Source organism: Lathamus discolor, chromosome 8 (assembly GCF_037157495.1).
Source record: "Lathamus discolor isolate bLatDis1 chromosome 8, bLatDis1.hap1, whole genome shotgun sequence".
NCBI classification, from domain to species: Eukaryota; Metazoa; Chordata; class Aves; order Psittaciformes; family Psittacidae; genus Lathamus; species Lathamus discolor.
Genome location: NC_088891.1, coordinates 17,819,105 through 17,837,012, shown reverse-complemented (window position 1 = coordinate 17,837,012; position 17,908 = coordinate 17,819,105). Strand labels below are relative to the sequence as shown.

At 38.9% G+C, this 17,908-nt stretch overlaps 1 protein-coding gene across 2 annotated transcripts in view; it reads left to right on the top strand.

The window, feature by feature from the left end:
• The window catches only part of RORA (RAR related orphan receptor A), a 400,239-nt gene that overhangs the window by 6,260 nt on the left and 376,071 nt on the right, over nt 1-17,908 (top strand). For both annotated transcript variants that reach the window (XM_065688646.1, XM_065688643.1), the window contains exon 2: nt 7,245-7,394. The gene's annotated coding sequence lies outside the window, so the exon portion shown is untranslated. The remainder of the gene's footprint in view (nt 1-7,244; nt 7,395-17,908) is intronic.

Here is a 17,908-nt window from a genome sequence, read left to right as displayed (position 1 = left end):
GGTGAGTAGCCTCTTGCATCTACAAATAGGTAGGATAAGGTAACGTATCCATTAAAGGATATGTTAATGTGTTTGTGGGAAACTTTTAAACAGCACAGTGGGGAAAAAGGAGTATCAGAAGTGACTCGAGACAAGACACCACAGACTGGGTTTCAGAGATACGCAGTATTTAATTACTGTGCTGATATCAACATAATCGCAGTATCCATCCAGTGCACACGGAAAGCAGTTCTGGTTTTAAGTGTATTTAGGGAAGTCTAGGTCAGGATGCAGTCCACACCTCTGTGCAATGCTGCTTAACAATATTTTTGAGGTGTGACTAACATCAAATATTTGCATAATGTCTCTTACCTGGAATATTCATGTAACTCATGAAAATTAGTTGAGAGCAGGTAACTGCTTTGATTGAAAAGCCCAGAAGTGTCAAAAGCTGTATGTGTTTTTGTAAGCTGTTGCAAGGCATACTGTTCTGGTGATGAATTTTTACCTGGAAAGGAAGCTCAGGCTGGTTGTTAGGGTATCTCGTTGCACTAGGTGGCAGGGTGCTAGAATGGACATGAGCACATAAAACATTGAGAGAGAAAGCAGGGTTTGTGTTACATGGCATCAGCTGCTCTGCAGCACTTGCCCAAGTCCATATTCTCACTCTGCAAACACTGGTGTAACAGGTTTCCTGTTTGGGAGAGTCTGTGCAAGTTACACTCTCCAGTTACACTGTGGAGGCCTAAGTTCACACCCCAGCTGACTTCGCAGTAGCTCATCTGCTTATTGGTTTCTGGTCTTTGTAACACAAACACTTCAGGGATTTCAGAGCAGCCAAGTTTGAAGATACACAGTCATACTGGGACAACGCTTTAAAGAAATTCTTTCACAAGGATTAAGTGTGAAAAAACTTTGGGGTCTAAATGTGCTGAGAAGTGTTCCTAATGTTATGGTATAAGCATATATTTTAATGCCTGTAATCCATTATCACTTTCTTACTACTATTAGACCCTTTCCTCCCTTCCCTATGGACAGGAGTTTTGGTGCGATTGCAAACAGTAACTCCTCGAGAGAGGAAAACATTTTTCCTCTTGTGAAGGATAATCTGTCTTGATGCTGACCTTTCTGCCTATGCCCTGAGAGCTTATGGAGGGTACTGGCAGTGTAGTGATTCCAGCAGAGAACATGCTTTCAGACCCATAGTTATGGTCACTTACGAACTTCAGCAGAGAAACCTGACTAGTGAGACAATACATTGTCAAGGTGCAGGTGAAATTTTATGTCAAATTTAGGAAAAATTGTTTTGTGTATTAAGAAATTGTTTTTAAACTTATTCTAAGGCTACTCTGCTGTTCAAGTTCTGTGTTGGAAATAAACTGTCTAGTCAGCAGAAGTTTAAAGAAACACATGTTGCTTTGCTCTTCAATGTCACGAAGCATATTAGAACCCCTAGAATGTCTAGGGCATGTATCATATCTAGAAAAGGGGTTTTTAATGTAGAAAACCTCATTAATGAGTTTATTTATGCATTGTTACTGGTAATCTGCTTCAATCACATGATGTGAACTAAAGGTAGTATTAGCAAGAGGAAAAAGATAAGCAGAAATATAGACAATTCCAAAGTACCCAAACCAATATGTGCTGACTGTTGAGCTGATACAAACACCGATGGGATAACCTGAGCATTTGATGCAGACCACAGATATTTCGTGCTAGTTCTGCTGGAAAATGAGGTAGTTGTTGTGTATTCCATGGCTCCTTTGGCTGCAGGACGACAGGGCAACATACCGCCTTGGGGTATTGCATGTTTAGCTCAGCTGGCAAAACCCAGCACATCTACGCATTCTCCATTTTTTCCTGATAATTACCTGTGCTCAGCAGTAGGCTTTTGGGCTAGTGTTCTCTAGCTGTAATACTCCTTCTACTGCAAATACAGCAAGGAATTAATGTTTTATTTGAGCAGTTAGAAATCGTTGGAGAGAACATAGATTATTTTTTTCCTTGTTGGCAGCTTGCTGGTATGATGTCAATTGACATCACTGGGCTGTAATGCTCTCCGAATTTTCATTTTTAATTTTGGGTCCTACCTGAGGGGAAAGGATTACTCCGTACTTACCAGATAGGGCAGCAGTTGTTGTTCTTGTCTAGTTAACTCACCATGTGTCCAGACTGAATTATTTTAATCATACTTTGTTTTTAATTCACAGCTGTGGGCCAAGTTGCATCTTCATCTTTCATTGGCTTTTTGTTGATACCGTCACTTCTCCTAATGTCTTACATGCACCATGATGTATTCCTGAGTTTTACTGCTCTCTTATTTCATACCACACTTCTTCGTTCTGTGTTACCTTAACTTTCTGCCCTGGTAACCTTCTTGCAATACAGTGTGTGGTGGTTTTTTGTTATCTACCATTACTGTATATTCTAGACTTGCATTTGGTGTTTTTTGTTTGTTTGTTTGTTTGTTTTTTAAGTCCAAGTGTGTGTATTAAGCTTTAACCAGGCTTAATAGAAAGTCCATTGTTTTGTTGTTAATCTGTATGTAATCTGTAACTGATGGCCATCTTTGAAGCCAATGGTATTACATGGGAGTGTGCAGAGTATCTAGTTGTTGCTTTTAACAGTTGTAGTTCTTTCTCCAGTTATTCCTATAACTATTTCTGCATCTACTGTGGATTTTAACCTGCATAGCTAAATAGAGGTCCTACTTTTTCAGCCATGGGATAAAATGTCTTAGCTTGAAACTATGTCAGAATTGTCACTCTAGTACATACAAGGAACCTGAAGGGTCAGAGACTCCTGCGCTTACCGTGTGGATTGTGAATGCTCATGAGAACGTGTTTTCATTAATATTCATAGAACACCCTCATTCTGCAGACATTTGTGTGAACAGTATTTGTCAGAATCTACTTATTATACCTAAGTCTCCAGCAGAAGTTTAATATCCTAGGCCAGCGTTTATTTCAAAGCTGTAACAGGTTATTCATTTCCTTAAGCAGGCTGTTTACACCTTGTGTTTAACTGCATGTCAGCTGTAGGAAATTGTGGATAAGGTACGAGATTGGCTTCTCTATGGGAATTCCTGTCAGCTTGCACAGAACTTCTTTAGCTAACCCTATTGCTGTACATTTATCATCAAGTAGATAGATGTGGTGCTGATAGCATTCTGACAGGAGAATACTGTATTACATAGAAGTTTGCAAAGAAAAAACCTGAACATTACATGACAATCATATGCCCAGAAACCTACATACTGGATTAGAATCCATGTAATTAATATTAATTGTAATAAGGTTTGACAAAGAAAGAATAACAGGAGATTCTGCTCATAAGTCAAGACCTTAGTAGAACTGAAGAAATAGAGCCAGCTGGAGTTGGATGATGTAAGAATGCTGGCACTGAATAATTCATGAAAAAATACAGTATATTGCATGTGAAATCTGGAGCCTTTTAAACACCTATGAATAGATTACAAAGTTCACTCCAGGTAAGTAAGAGAGGAGAAGGATGGAGAATATATGCATGATGTAACATAAACTCTTAATAGAGTTAAAAGGTCATATACTTCCCATGTCAAATGTGAATGATCAGGAACAAAATGCCAAAGGATATGTGTAATACATAACTGCTAGGGAAACAAAACACAGCCTTTGTCGCAGTTTTGATAACGTAAAGGCTTGTTAGATGCATGGTTTGGGCATTTAAAAAAGATTAACTACTCCATTTTGTGAACAATATGTGCATAGGGTATTAAACCCAAGTGTGGAGCATAAAATATGTAGGAGCAGTAGGTAATACAAAACATAATGAACACCAGTGTTGTACAGTTTGGGTTATAATACAAGGCGAGTGTGAGAAGAGAAATTCTACTTGGTGTGTGAATGTTACAATCTCATTTAATATTGCTTCAGGAAGTTATGGTCATGCTCTTTAAACAGGTCTCAAAAGGAGTTAAGGCTATGGGGGATTGATTAGAAAAGATGTGCTGAGTGAGGATTCCTCTACAGATATGAACAAGTATTTCTGGGGAAAACATGTTTCTGTAGAAAGAATATTTGACTTGAAAGAGCAATGATTGAGGCTTGCCAACAGGATTTAATAATGGTCCTTGAATTCTGCTAGCTTCATGGAAGTCAATTAATTTGAATCATTGGCCTTGTCAGTGATCAGCCTGACTTGCACTCCATTATAAGGTTGTAAAGAAACATTAACTGCCATTTACAAGGGTCTGATGGACCTTTCTGGGCATAGTCCTTTTAATTTGCTCTAACATAACAAATCAAATTACTGCAATATGTAAATAGGAGATAGGTTTTGATTATTGTTTTATCTAGGAAGTTATCAGTCTGCCAATTTTCTCCTGGCCAGTGAAGCTGTTGATCTTATTCTTACCAAGAAGGTAGAATGTAAGAGAAACCTTAAGTTAAATGTGAGAAAGGTAAAGCAGGTAAACTGGGCTGAAGGGCATGTCCCTGCAGTGATATGGAGTAGCAGCCTTTGGGCTGGGAATACACCTGGAAGTGCTGGCTCGTATCAGGTGGTGTGAGAGAGGCTGCAGAGGTTGGGTAGCCCTGAGGCTGGCAGCATTAATGCCTCTTCCAGCTCTGCAGTGTGGAGGCCTGTGTAAGTAATAGGACTTTGAAGCCTTGTTTCTGTGAGATGATTGCAGGACAGTTATTTTCCAACACAATTATTCAAGAGTGCCTCTTTCATATGCCTTTGGCTTTTGTCACCCTCTTACAAGAAATAAGTGCAGCCAGTCCATGGCCAAGCTCAGGCTTGGTGAGGCCATGTACTGACAAAGCAAGGGGGTTTTTGGTACTGACTTGGCTTTCTGCTGCAACTTTTCCTAGCATATAATCAAAACGTTTTCATGGAGTCTGATATTTCCTGCTGTAGATATGATACAATCTTTGTCAGATATTTGGATAATAAACTGTGTTTATTTTACACTGTCCTCCCTTGTTTCTGCTGTGACAGATTTGTGTTAATGTATATAGTTGCACAGTAGAGGTTGTCACAGGGAAGTGAGAAGTTCTGGCGGTTGAGTAAAGGGCATTTGGGAGCTATCGGTATTGGGAGTGGTGTGGGAAGTAATTTGGAAGCCGGGTATGAGCATGTTGTTTCTGCCTTCAACACTGAAGGAGCAAACAATGTAGCCTGAATTTGCAATTCAACTGAAATGCATGGACAGTTCACACACTGGATTTCTATTGTTTTGACTTTTAACAAATCCTAGAAGCTGTGTTGAATTCAACTCTCATACAAGGATTCAAGATGAAAATGCGCCTGTTTTCTCATCTAGGGCTGTAGCTAAGTGGGAGCATTGGCTTGTTGGGCTGCCTTCTATAGCCCCTGGAAACAAGACAGCAAATGTCTGTTTTATCAGGAGACTTTTTGTGCTGAAAGAGTGAAAATAAACATTGCAATTAACAGTATAGTTGCTTGTGTACTGCACTAGCTTGTGTATGGGGCCAAAATGCTTAGAAGCTGCTTTGGTGGTTTTCAGCAAGCATTTGTATTTGGCAATTCTTTAGGACAAGAAGCAGATGCCTTTACGGCATCATATTCAGCATTTTGCTGTGGTCATTTCTACTAAGGAGCTGAAACTTGAAAGTCTATGCAAACAACACATCTAGAAAATGGAATCAGCCCTTTTCTAGGGAGTGGGGAAAGCATCTGTAAGTATGGCAAGGTGATCACTGAGGACACTTGCACATGTGATTGTAAGAGCAGATGGGAGAAGGCACTTAGCTGAAGAAAGTCAGTTACTGTAACTGAAGTGTGTTTCAGGAGCACACATTAATCCTAGCTTTAGGTGGAGTTAAGCTATAGGAGTTAACCAATAGGAGTTGGCTGGCAAGATGGTCTTTTGCACATGTATATGCTAATGTAAACGTCAATGCAAATTTAAGCACTCAGGAACATTGTGGATTTGGGAAAATCCCCAAAATTTTAATTCCATAAGCAAAATATTATTTTGGCAGCACATGACAGAAATAATCCTGCTCCCAGATGTTTCATACTATTGCAATTGAGACTAGTTACATGGTCTTCTTCAAGACAGCTCTAAAATAGCACAAAAGCTTCTCAGATTGTGAAGCAACTCAATTATACAATAAAGCAAAGAACCACGTCTGAAGTCCTAACATTGCAGAGTCTTCTGGGGAAATACAATGGGGAGCTGTCTTAACCAAGTTTTAAAGTATGTTACTTGGAAGACAGAGTGGAGGAAAATTCTTGAAACTGAAGGAGAAGGGGTCTCCTGTAGCTTTTATTTGAATGCCCTGACATACTGTAAGCCTGCTTTTCTCAGGCTGGGTGCTGACACTGTGGCTGGACCATTCTGTAGCTTACATGCAGAAGTCTATTGAAATCTGAGTATTCAGACTGTTTCTTGAGCACTGAGGTATCTGTATCCTTCTTAAAGTGGATACCTTTCAGACTCATCTGCTGCCTCTTTTATCAGGGTGTAGTACAGGTTGTGACTATTACCCTCAATCTGCTTCAGAGGTGGCTTTTCAGTTCCACTGCTGTTGCAGAGTTCCACTGCTGTTGCAGAGTTCCACTGTCCTCAGGTGCAGAAGAAAGAAATGGACTTCAAAGTTAAAAATGCCCATCCTAGTAAGTAAAGCAAAGCCATGCTGCGGCGGACCACCCCATGTCAGACCATGTCTGCACACAGCCTGTTTCTTTGGAGGTGTTCAAGGCCTGAGCTGGTGAACCTCTGCCAGTGTAGGGTTTGATTGCTCCTGGGCTGAGGGAACAGCTCAAGACCTGTCCCTCTGCTGAGCCCCACAGCTCCCTGACAGGACTGGTTTGTGGCCTCCTCCCTTAACAAGCTTCTCTTCTGGTATTTTGACTTTTAATGGCAGCTCAAATACGTCTGTGACACATTAACAACATCATCACTTTGCAAGTACTTCTTTTAGAATTTTAATTTATCTAAGTGTTGACAGTGAGTGTCTTCTTGACATGTGCTGGTCAGAATTACCTGGCTTTTCATCTTTGATTGTAGCTCTTGTGTGGTTTCAGTAGGGTCCTGTTTAACAGCCTCATGTCAGTATGGTGCTTGTCCCAGGAAAATGGAAGACTGTGGCAAAGGGAGAGGTGTGTGCACATGTGGTGGTGACACCAGCTGTCACCTCGACTGTCAGCATCAGTGATGGCTTGAAATGTCATCTTGCTTGCAGCTCTCAAGCTCCTTGCATTCCTATAAACTGTATTTTACATTAAGTACTTTTGGTTTTCCCCTGCTGCAGGGTGAATCCTACCTGAAGTCAACTGTGCAAGTGCAGGAGGGGGCTTTCTCCATGGCAAGATCCTTGCTGAAGATGGAAACTCTCGCTGTGGACCGCCATGTCCCATTTCTGAGGGCTAACTTCCCCTGCAATGCTGAGGACTTGTGAATGGTGAGTACAGTTGTTACAAGCAAGAAATAAAAGAGCAGGGTATGGAAATAAATCTACAGACTGGAAATGAGGTGTTTGTAAATATTAGTTTATATAGCGTATATTTCCTGGTTTTACTTTTCAGCACCCTGAAATTTTTGAAGTATTGCAAATGTGAACAATGATGTCATCACCCACTATGGGTGGGGGGAGGAAAGATAGCTTGTTTACAGAATGATTTAATAGTACAAAGTCTTAACAAATTCATTGTCACATGCACCTTTTATCCTCTGGTCCTTCTGCCCTGGACTTAACAGTATTTTTTAATGTGCATGTCATAGCCTAGTACCTTGTACGGAAGCTTTGCTTTGCTGTCTACTTGAATGAAGGAGCATTACAGCATAGCAGTGGAAAGTACTTGTTATGCTTTGTTTTTGGGGGAAGTGGACCATAGTTTAAAGTGTGCTACAGCTTTGTAGGATTAGCAGAGGCTTGACAGCACAATATACTAAGTGTTCTGGCAGTACTGCTCGTTTTTGTGTCCCCTGTGGTTATGAGCGCAGAGAATATCCTGAGATATGAGACTGAAGAGAACTTAGTAAGGATTTTAGAATGTTCACTAGTAATAAAATTAAGATACAAGTTGAGGGGGAGAATCCCTGTAAATTGCTGTTTGGTCATACAATAGTTGCCATAAGGAAAGGCTGAATTTAAGGAGCTAAAAGTGAGGCTGGACCCATTCTCAAGCACTTTTTACACTCTTATGAAAAATTTAAGGAAATAGCATGTTGAGCACTTTCAAATTTAATGATGAAAAAATAAATTATAAAATCAGAGTGCCTGGCTGAAATCTTTTGGACTGTAACAGTGTTGTTCCTTTCTGCTGGTCTAATGTAGCCTGTAGTTAGATAGGGTTTATTTTAGACAGAAGCTAGAGGAGTCTAGATTTCTTTTTTTTTTTTTTTTTTTTTGAGATTTTTAGAAACCTGGTTTGAGTTTAATGACATCCGGTGAGGCAAGTTTTCCTAATGCTAAATGAAGTGAAAGAAAATAATTTATTGTCATTCTTCTCCATCTGATACCAGGATACTTTGTAAGCACTCCCTTTATGTACTTCCAAGCTAACATGCCCTAATGCTTACTTTGTAGTTAACCCTGTCTTTAATTAAGGAAGCACATGGGTCTGTCCTCAGACTGGGAAACTGAGGCTGTAAAGCCTCACTTTTGACCTATCACAAAACTTCAGACTCCTGTAGAGCTTTCCAAAGGAGGATCTCCACATGTCTCACACTCATTAATATATTGAACTTGGCTGCTGTCTTGTGAGGTAGGTGAGTACTGTGTTTGTATGCTGCTGCTACAGATGGGGAAACTGAGAGACAGTTTCTGCTTTATTGCCTGAAAAAGCACTTTACAGAGCATGCAGAAGACATGCTTGCCTGGGGAAGATTACAGAATAAAGACAGACATAACAAATGGATTGAAAAGAACTAAAGAGATTGGGGTGAAAGAAAGGAGGAGAAAGGCTGCAAGTCCATGTGGTCACTTTGGGAGTGATATGCAAATCCTAGTGCTATGGCTTGGTTTTTTTTTTTTTTTTTGTGTTTTCTTTTTGTAAGACTTCAGGTTTCTCTGTCAGGTCAGTTTGTAGACTTAAAAACTGGAGGCAGTCTAATTCATGCTTTTTTGAATGTAAAAGTGTACCACTATTAGTATTTGTGGCAAAAAGGAGTGAGAAATTCTGGATGATAAGCTAAAACATTTGCTTTGCTGCTGCTAATGCTTTTTTAAGATATCTGAGGTCTTGCATATGCAGTGGACTCCTGTTTTGGTGCCAGCAGATAGAACTGCAACCTATATTGATCAGCTAAACAGCATTTCTCCTCTTAGGCTCTGGAAGCTGCCCCTTTTCACTATGATTTTTTTGTTCATTTGTTTGTTTGGTTTTTTTTTGTTCTTACCCAGTTAAATACACAGCATCTTCTATTAGAAAACCTTCAACACTGGAGAGGGCGGTGGAACCAAAGTGCATTATTCAGGGCTCTAGAAATTGCTATTACTGTGTTGCATTTTCAACTGTACTCTATTTCTGGATATGAAACTAAACAGCATGGTAAGCCTTCATAGGATCAGTTTTGTCAAAAGTTTCATGCAGAGAAAGGGAAACTAGACCTTGACTGCTGTGTGATAGAAACTATTGGCAATATTTTGATTAATATTTGTCACTAGTAGCACTTAATGTCAAATGCTTATTCAGCTTATGATTTAAAGTCATCCAATGCACTGCATAATTGCAAGTAGGAGACATTTGTGCATCTGGTATTTAAATGGAGTATGTGTACTTTGCATTCCAGAGCATCCCTAAGCACTGCTGTTAGAATTGTCATTTTAAAAATATGTTTTGTCCTGCTTTTAGAGCACATTTAATCTTTTTGCCATTAATCTGCTTTCCCTAAACCTTTCCCTAATTCTTCTGAAGGATCCCCCACCTGCTGTGCAGGCTACACAACACAGTGAATCTAATCATGTCTGGAATTATCATTTTTATCAGTTTAATCCATATTTTGATTTGCTTTCCAAAGCCGTAGACATTTCATGCACAGTGGTGAGTAGTGGAGCAGTTGTGGCTTTTCAAAAAAGCACTGACAATACAGTTCAGATAATCAATTTAGATTATTTTCTGGAATGCAGTATTAGTGTTCCATGGAAGTTAAGCTTGATCCTTAGATCTATGGAATAGATTTTAAACTTCAAATTGTAGATGGGGTGAGACATGTCCCTCTGCTTGTTCGAGCAACCATTCTGAATTGTCCTGATCAACACTTGCACATTCTTGATTGTACACTCGACATTCTGCTGCCTCTCTGAATTTGTTCAGATGCTTTTTTCATGTAAAGTCTTGTATTCATATTTTCTGGCAAGTCTTTATAAAATGACTTGCAGCTAAGACAGCAACTGTTTTCTTTACATTACAATTTGCTAGCACCAAGTGCACCTTCAAACATTTGAAGAAGGCACCAGCTTGATTCAAGCAGGTATCTTTGACACAGTGGTCTCAAGATGAGAATTTGGCTTGTTTCTTTCTCTTATTCCTATTACCTATGCTGTTTAGGATTATTAGTCAGACCATGGTACTGACAAGGCCTTCACTGAACAGAAAGTAACAGCTAGCAACACCCTGTCCTAATTTAGAAGAGGATGTTATGCCATAGATGAGATACTTAGGAGCAAACTAGATGACTTGATCTAGATGCCATAAACAAATAGCTATGGAGGTACCATCCTGGATTTAAAGTTTCATCCTTTCCTTTTATATATGTCAGAGCTGCTTTTTTCTCTTCTGCTCATGTCCTTCACTTCTTTTGCTATGAAATTCTGGAATCCTCAGCAACAGCTAGCTGCTTGTCCACAAAACACTTTAGTACTGCTACATTGGTAAAGCTGTTCTGTAAAAGTGTCTTTTAGAAGACTTCTAGCATAAACTGTCAGATGGTAAAATATTTGCAGAGGGCCGTGGTTTCTACTATTTCCATTCAAAGCAGGACATTAGGTCTCCAGCCACATTTCGTTATCCATTTGAATAACTTTTTTTCCAATTTAAAGCTTTGTCTAACCATGAGCACTAAATTAATACTGGATTCTCTCTCTGCCTAGTGGGAACACTAAATAGATAAATAAAAGTCATCGCAGGATAATTGTAGGTGCTGTGGGCTGAAAGCCAAACCAGGCCAATTCAGCCTTTGAGCCCTGTCTGTCTGTCTGCTTTTCTTCTTCCTTGCCTATCATAATAGGGTATTCAATTATAATCTTTTTTCTGCATGCACAGTGGAGGTTTGCATACAGTGGCCCAGAGGCATTATTAATCTCAGTGCATTTGGAAAGTGAATGAAAAGACTCAAGGTTCAGGGCGGGGTGGGGGGGAGAGGATTCTCTCCCCCTCTGCAGCTGTATTCATCACTTAAGGTCTTTGTCAAAAATGTACTTCTCCTTCCCCCCGCCCCCCTTCCCATTCCTTGGAGCATAAGCTGGAATTGACTCCGAAAGTTAAAGGACAATGGAAGCATTAGCACAGGGATTATGGATCTTAATGTGCAAGATGGGGGTTGTGGGAAGAAGGTAGAGGCCTGCTATTGGCTGGATGGAAATTTAAAACATGTGGCTAGACCAGTGCTTACCACTACATAAATAAAAGCAATAGTACAGTCCCTATTCATATGAGGCTTTTCAGGCCACTGAAAATAGTATAAAAGAGCTGTTTCTGTAGCTGGCAAATAAATAATTGAGTTGCAAGTTTAGTGTAAGGATCTGAAGAAAATTTTTAATGAATAACATGTATTTTGTCCTTTTTTCCAATGGAAGAATTGTCTTGTAGTAGCTTGAAATTGTCTGGATAGGTTCTATGAATTATTTGAATGATCCTTGACTTTTTTTTTTTTTCCCCCCTCCTCTACTCTCATGGGAACTTCAGGGTTGGGAGAAACTGCATGTCATGCATGCCTGCTATTGGCAGGATTATGGTTGAATTTAGCTGCATATATGGCTTCTAAAATCAGATATTCAATGTTATAGAGCAATTCTACATGATTTTCAAGGTAAGCTTCTGCAACAAGAGTAGCCTGGATCAGCCACGGAACGTGATAGAGCAATCAGTGAAGTCATCCAAGTCATAATGTCAATTTGATACACATTAATCATGCGTAAATTCTAGTGGTCCAAATTATCAAGCCTAACAAACGTTGTTCTCTCCTGTGAAGACACTAGATTTTGGTGCTTTATCTTTAATTTTGGTAGTCAAGCCGATTTGAAGCATTGCAAGTTGAAGGAGCATTACTGCTTCCTCTGCTTCAAGGAAATTGGTTCACCGCAGCTATAGTTACTCAAAAGGACTTCCGGAGTGTTTTCTAGTCTTGCTATGCAGGTTTAGCAGATGCCCTTTGGTAACTGTAGTCTTTCAAAGAAAACCAGGTGTGTTTCTGCTGTACTAGATCCTTTCCAAATGGTTAGGCACTAAAACATTGTTTGAGAAGGTTTTCTGTGTCCCAGGTTTGCCTGGGCATATCTAAGTTGGGCAACCTAATCATAATAGGTTTTCTTCTAAGATGTCTACTATGTTCTGAGTGGTATGGAACCTGCCTTCATTATACCCTACTGGCCTAATTAAGCAAGATCAGAAATAATGACAAATAAATAAATGGTCCTCCCTTGACCTGCTCATTCCACCCTTTCAATGGAACCACTGCAGTGAGTTCTCAACAGGAGAAAATAAATGAAAATCTAATGAATCTGTTAGGGTGTCTTTTAAAATAATAAACAAAACCTCAAACAAACCAAGCCACCAAACTTGCAGAATTTCTCAGTGGAAGACTTCACGCCTGCCTACTAGTAAACTGGTGTTTTACAGAATCTGATTTAACCTGGATAATGCTTTAACAGTGTCTTCCAGCATAAAAGCTTTAACATTTCACATCAGGACCTTGATTTACTTACCATCTGCTCAGAGGTCTGTCATCAACAGAGAGATTTCTAGCTCTCTTCAGATAACTGGCGTTTGGCAGAGTTCTGCTAAACAGTCTATAACCTTGAAGACAAGGGGAGTATATGATAACTCATTCATATCAGTTAACCTTTAAGAGGCTTAATAGTCTCTTTTCCTAAATAAAACTGGTAAATATTTCAGTTTGGTCCTGGTTGTTTCTGATTTTTTTTTTTTTTTTCTGTTCTCTTCCCTTAAGTCAGAAAAAGCCAATGAGAACTTGGAGGCAGTGAAGAAAGTATCTTTGGATTTATTTTTATGTGCCATTAACATCTTTAAACTTGTTTTTCTTGTATTTCTTACGGCTCTTGCAATGGTGTTTCTATCAGAAAAGTTTTTCTGGAGGTTAATGTATTTGTGGGAAAATGAAGCAAGCTATTTTTGTTATTCCAGTAGAGTCAAGAAATGTATTAGGGTAAGTTTGTTGAAAGTCAGGTAGTCAAAAAACAACTTATCTCAATTTTAGCTTTCGTAATAAGTTTGACATTTCAGGAAGTTAACAATACATTTCTTAAGCTGTTGAGTTAATGTTAGAGTTAGTCATTAGGTTTAAAAAGCAGAAGAATATTCCTGTAGAGGAACCTGCATGCTTAAGAATTTACTTTGTTTGGATGCTAAGACAAACTTACTGGTGTTTGGTTCAGACCTATGCATCTAAGGAGTAGTTAGACCATGGCCACTTTTAGATGAAGCAGCAGATCAAAATGTTTGTAAACAAAAAGTTTTCTGTTAACAGATAGGCATAGAAGTTAGTGTGGAAAATAAATCACCTGAAATTCCAGCAGTGCTTGAAGCAGTCCAGATTTTGCTAACAAATAGTGTAACTTCTCAGTGTGTGCAGTAGGGTGACCAGCTACCAGAGAATGTCTCAATATACTGGATCAGTTACAGACCACATAGGAGGTTTTTCTCTGTATGCTTTATTTTTTACTCTGTTCAAAATCTGCCTTTTTCTGTACATGGCCTTTTTGACTAATTGGGATGGAGGATTTTTAGGATAAGCTGCGTAATGGTTTTCTTCAGACAACCAGAAAGCAAGTACTCCAGTTGGTCCAAAATCCAGCTGGAGAGGAGAGTTTGTGCTGTGACCAAAGCTCTACATTGTACCTAGTTAAAATTCTTCTCTGGGCTTTTTATATTATGGGGGCAATTTTGATTTGCTCACTATTCACATTTGTAGCAATAAAAAGAAATGTAAGTCTGGGCAAAGACTTTAACTCTGGTGAGTTTATCTGTTCTTCTACTTGACCTTTTAAACAAGGTTTCAGCTTGTAGTGTATCAACTCCTTGGTCACTTGAGGAACAATCGCTAGAATCTGTATGTCTACTTAAAGGAATTCTTTTCAGTAAGTGTTCCTCAATTTTTAGCCTCATCTCATTAAAAACTGTCAAAAATAGGTCAATTTTGCTTCCTCCTGGCAAAAGAAGCACCAAGCAGTTACAGAAAACTTGTCACAGCCATGCTTCTGAACAGGGAGACATATACTGCATCCAGAATGAAGCTCAGTGTATTGCTGCATGGTGAGGGCTTGCATTCAATATATTGCTTTATTTGGGGAGGTGGGTGTAGAGTGTGCAGTGAAAAGAGTCAAATTATTGGAATCCTTGCAAGCTTGCCTAACTTTGCCAGCTTTTTTCCAGCCTGGAATGTCTATGTAGTTAACGGTTCTCTTATTATACAAACCTGAATGGATAGCTTTGAGGGAAGGACCATGCATATACCGCTTCTAGGTTTGTATACTATGATGGAAGCAAGCTTCCATGTTTGCTTTAGTTTTGGGGATTTTTTAGATACTTCCATCAAGTTAGCAAGGATTTTTCTCCTATGCTTTGAATTTAATATTCCACCATGCTAGCTGGTAACCTCTCACTGAAGTGACCATCAGCTGAAGCAGTGCAGATCTGGTAGCAGATTGCTTCTTCCTTTCCATGTATTTGGTCAGTTCCATATTGGTGGTTGACAGTAAGTGGACCTGCTAGGTGTGTTCAGTGTTTCAAGCAATTGAGTACTTTGCAGTGATGTCAAAGAGATGATGAATCAGTAGTATCTCTGGCTTTTTTTGAACTGCGAGAGAAAGGGACTGGGGCTTACTTGAGCTCCTGCTGAACAGGTAACAGAGGAAAAACACAAATAATGAAAAAAACCATCCAGGTTAGGATACGTGATTTTCAAAGGGAAGACCTGACATCTCTCCTACACAAAGGGTAGTAGATCCACAGAGGCTAGTCAGAGTCTTACTCATGTTTGCTTCATGGCTTTTACCTGAAGAACAGTGATGGAAGATGGTGGCTGCGAGGCTTGACAATGTGAAGCTGTGTATGTGCATGGAGAAGTAGGGGAAAGGATTAAAACCACATTTGCTCAAGACACAAGCTTTGCACATTATCAGCTTTCATTAAGTAGATGTCAAAAGAAATAGCTCTTTCTAAATAGGACTGCTGCTACTGTTTTTCACATACAGAACACAGAGGTATAGCAATTAGCTTGAAATTATAGAACAATGCCAATGTGCTTTTAGGTCTTGGGAGGCCAGCTGGGAATTGAACCACAAGCTATCCTTCAGTCTTGATTTCTAAAGCAGCGGAGTTGTAAAAGGAGTCTTCTAATGCTTAATTTGTCAAAACATCCTGCAGTAATCTCTTGGATGGCTTGGATATCAATTTTAATGGCATTAGGCCTGATATGCTTTGTTTTCTCTATTTAAGATGAAAAACTGAATAGCGTAACTCTAAATGGCATCCAGGTGCAACACCACCTTTCTGTATTGCTTTTCAAATTCCTGACTATGCACTAGGACTGCAATTAATTTATAATAAGGTTTGGCACAAAGCACCATAATTTGGCTCTGAAAGAGCCAAAATTAGCTTAGCCATGATTAGCTTATGAATGTTTCTATATTGCTAGTGATTGACAGGAGTCCTGTGGACATTGTACTACAAATAGGTATGATTTATCTATTAATGAAAGTCGCTTTGTTTACTGCTAGGCACGTTAAAATAAGGAAAGCCACTCAGCAAATGCATTGTTCTTGAGACCCTTTAGCTTCTTGCTTACTGAACAGGCAGTATTCACAAGTATATGCTTGTATTGTAAGCCACTGTTATCTCTGCCAATGTACATGTTCATTTGTGGATACGTAAGAGAACGGGTTATGATCATTTATGTGTACAAGAAGTGGCTATTGGCTATGCATGAAATATTTCTGTGTCCCAAGGTGTCTTGTGACAGAGATCAAACACAGAGTTTTTTTTTATCCTTGTAAGGTATTTTACTATAAATATTTATAAAAAAGATAGGTTATACTTCTGGTTCTGTTTTGGAATACATCAAGAATATATTTTGACAGAATTTGGTATGTTCTTGCTGGGATTTTCAGAAGATCTAACATCAGTGTGGCATTGACCTACAACGGGTGAGCTTGAATGCTTCATTTTGAAAATCTACATAAGGAAGTTGAAACTTGTTCCTCTTTGAGAGCAGTATTTCATTGGTATTTTGAGAGCAGTATTTCATTGGTACTAGACTTGATTTTTAGAATGTATTTTCAGCTGAATTCCTTCCTTGATTCCTTCTACTATCTGAATGTCTTCTGTACATTCCAACAGATCTACATTCCAGTTTCTATTTACCATGCTCTGTGAAACTTGCTACTGTGGAATCTTCAAGCAATCTATCTTACTTTGACCTTCTGCAAGGTGTCTCTTCGTGTTTCAAAGTGCCACCCCCACTAACACCTGGAATTGTTCCAATAATCTTCAGAGCAAGGAACATGTTACACTGAAACACCTGTAAATGTAAACTTCAAATGTTGCATTCAAAATAGAAAATCTCCCTTTTGTTAAAGAACTAAGTCTTTTTGATGCAAGGCTGGATTAGTTACCACATTGTCAGCCCTTCAACCCTTCTGAGCTGGTGAAATAGTACCAATGAAGAGATTTTTGCCTGCAAATGGCTGAAAGGAAATAAAGAATGGACAAATCAATTTTCACTTGCTGATCCTCTTCTGGCCTGTACTTTTTAAAGTCTTTCACAGATGGTATAAATTAGAGCAACCTAAAGGAGCCAGAAGAAATTAGGGCAACCTGTTTTGGAAGTAAGGAGCTGTAAGCAGTGACAATACTCCCTATTTCCATGCTGGGTGGAGCAATGGCACGGGGGACTCTTCCCTGTTCTCTTACATTGTTCTAATACAACAGCATAATTACTTCTTCAGCACTTAATATTCTTTTGATATGCTTATTGTATTTAATTTTCTAAATAGCTGGTCTTTTTCTTGAATGTCCTGGGTACATTTCCCTGATTTACTTTCTCATTTAAGACTCTAATGATCCCTGGAGCTGCCAGTAGTAGTAGATGATTTTGATAAATATTTAGAAGCTGTCCCAGTTCCTGCTTCACCTTCAGAGGTGGTGATCTTCTGTTTCAAGTCCTTCATGATCTTTTCTCATTTAGAACTTCTCCAAAATGCACTCCAGCAGACTGAAAACATAAATCAGGCTTACACAAAATGTACTTTGGTATCCTTACTAAAAGTAAGCTAAATGAAAGGGGCTTGATCTCCTGTCATCCTGTCTGTTACTCTGGATACAAAATCTCACAGCTTGGTTTCTGTCTGGATGTTTACTCCTGGAGCAAATATATATGATAAACTTAATGTTAATTGCATTTGGTTGGATTTCTTATTCAGTAGATATTCCTTTTTCTTACCAAGTAATTCCTGCAAATCATAATATTTTGCACTAATTTGAACTTCCGTAAAGCCATCTTCATACAACAAATATTTAAAAACTTTGTATATTACAGAAGCTTAAGGAAAGCATTACAATCTGCAATATCTATTTTTGCCTCAGAAGCAGGCCAATCTTCCTATGCCTATTTTCAATATTGTGCTGATTTTCCATGTTGCTTTATATATTTCCAGTGTGATCAAAATCTAGCCAGAATAGCTAGTACCACTCTACCAAAAATCTACTCTTTAACAACATTTTGCATTAGATATTT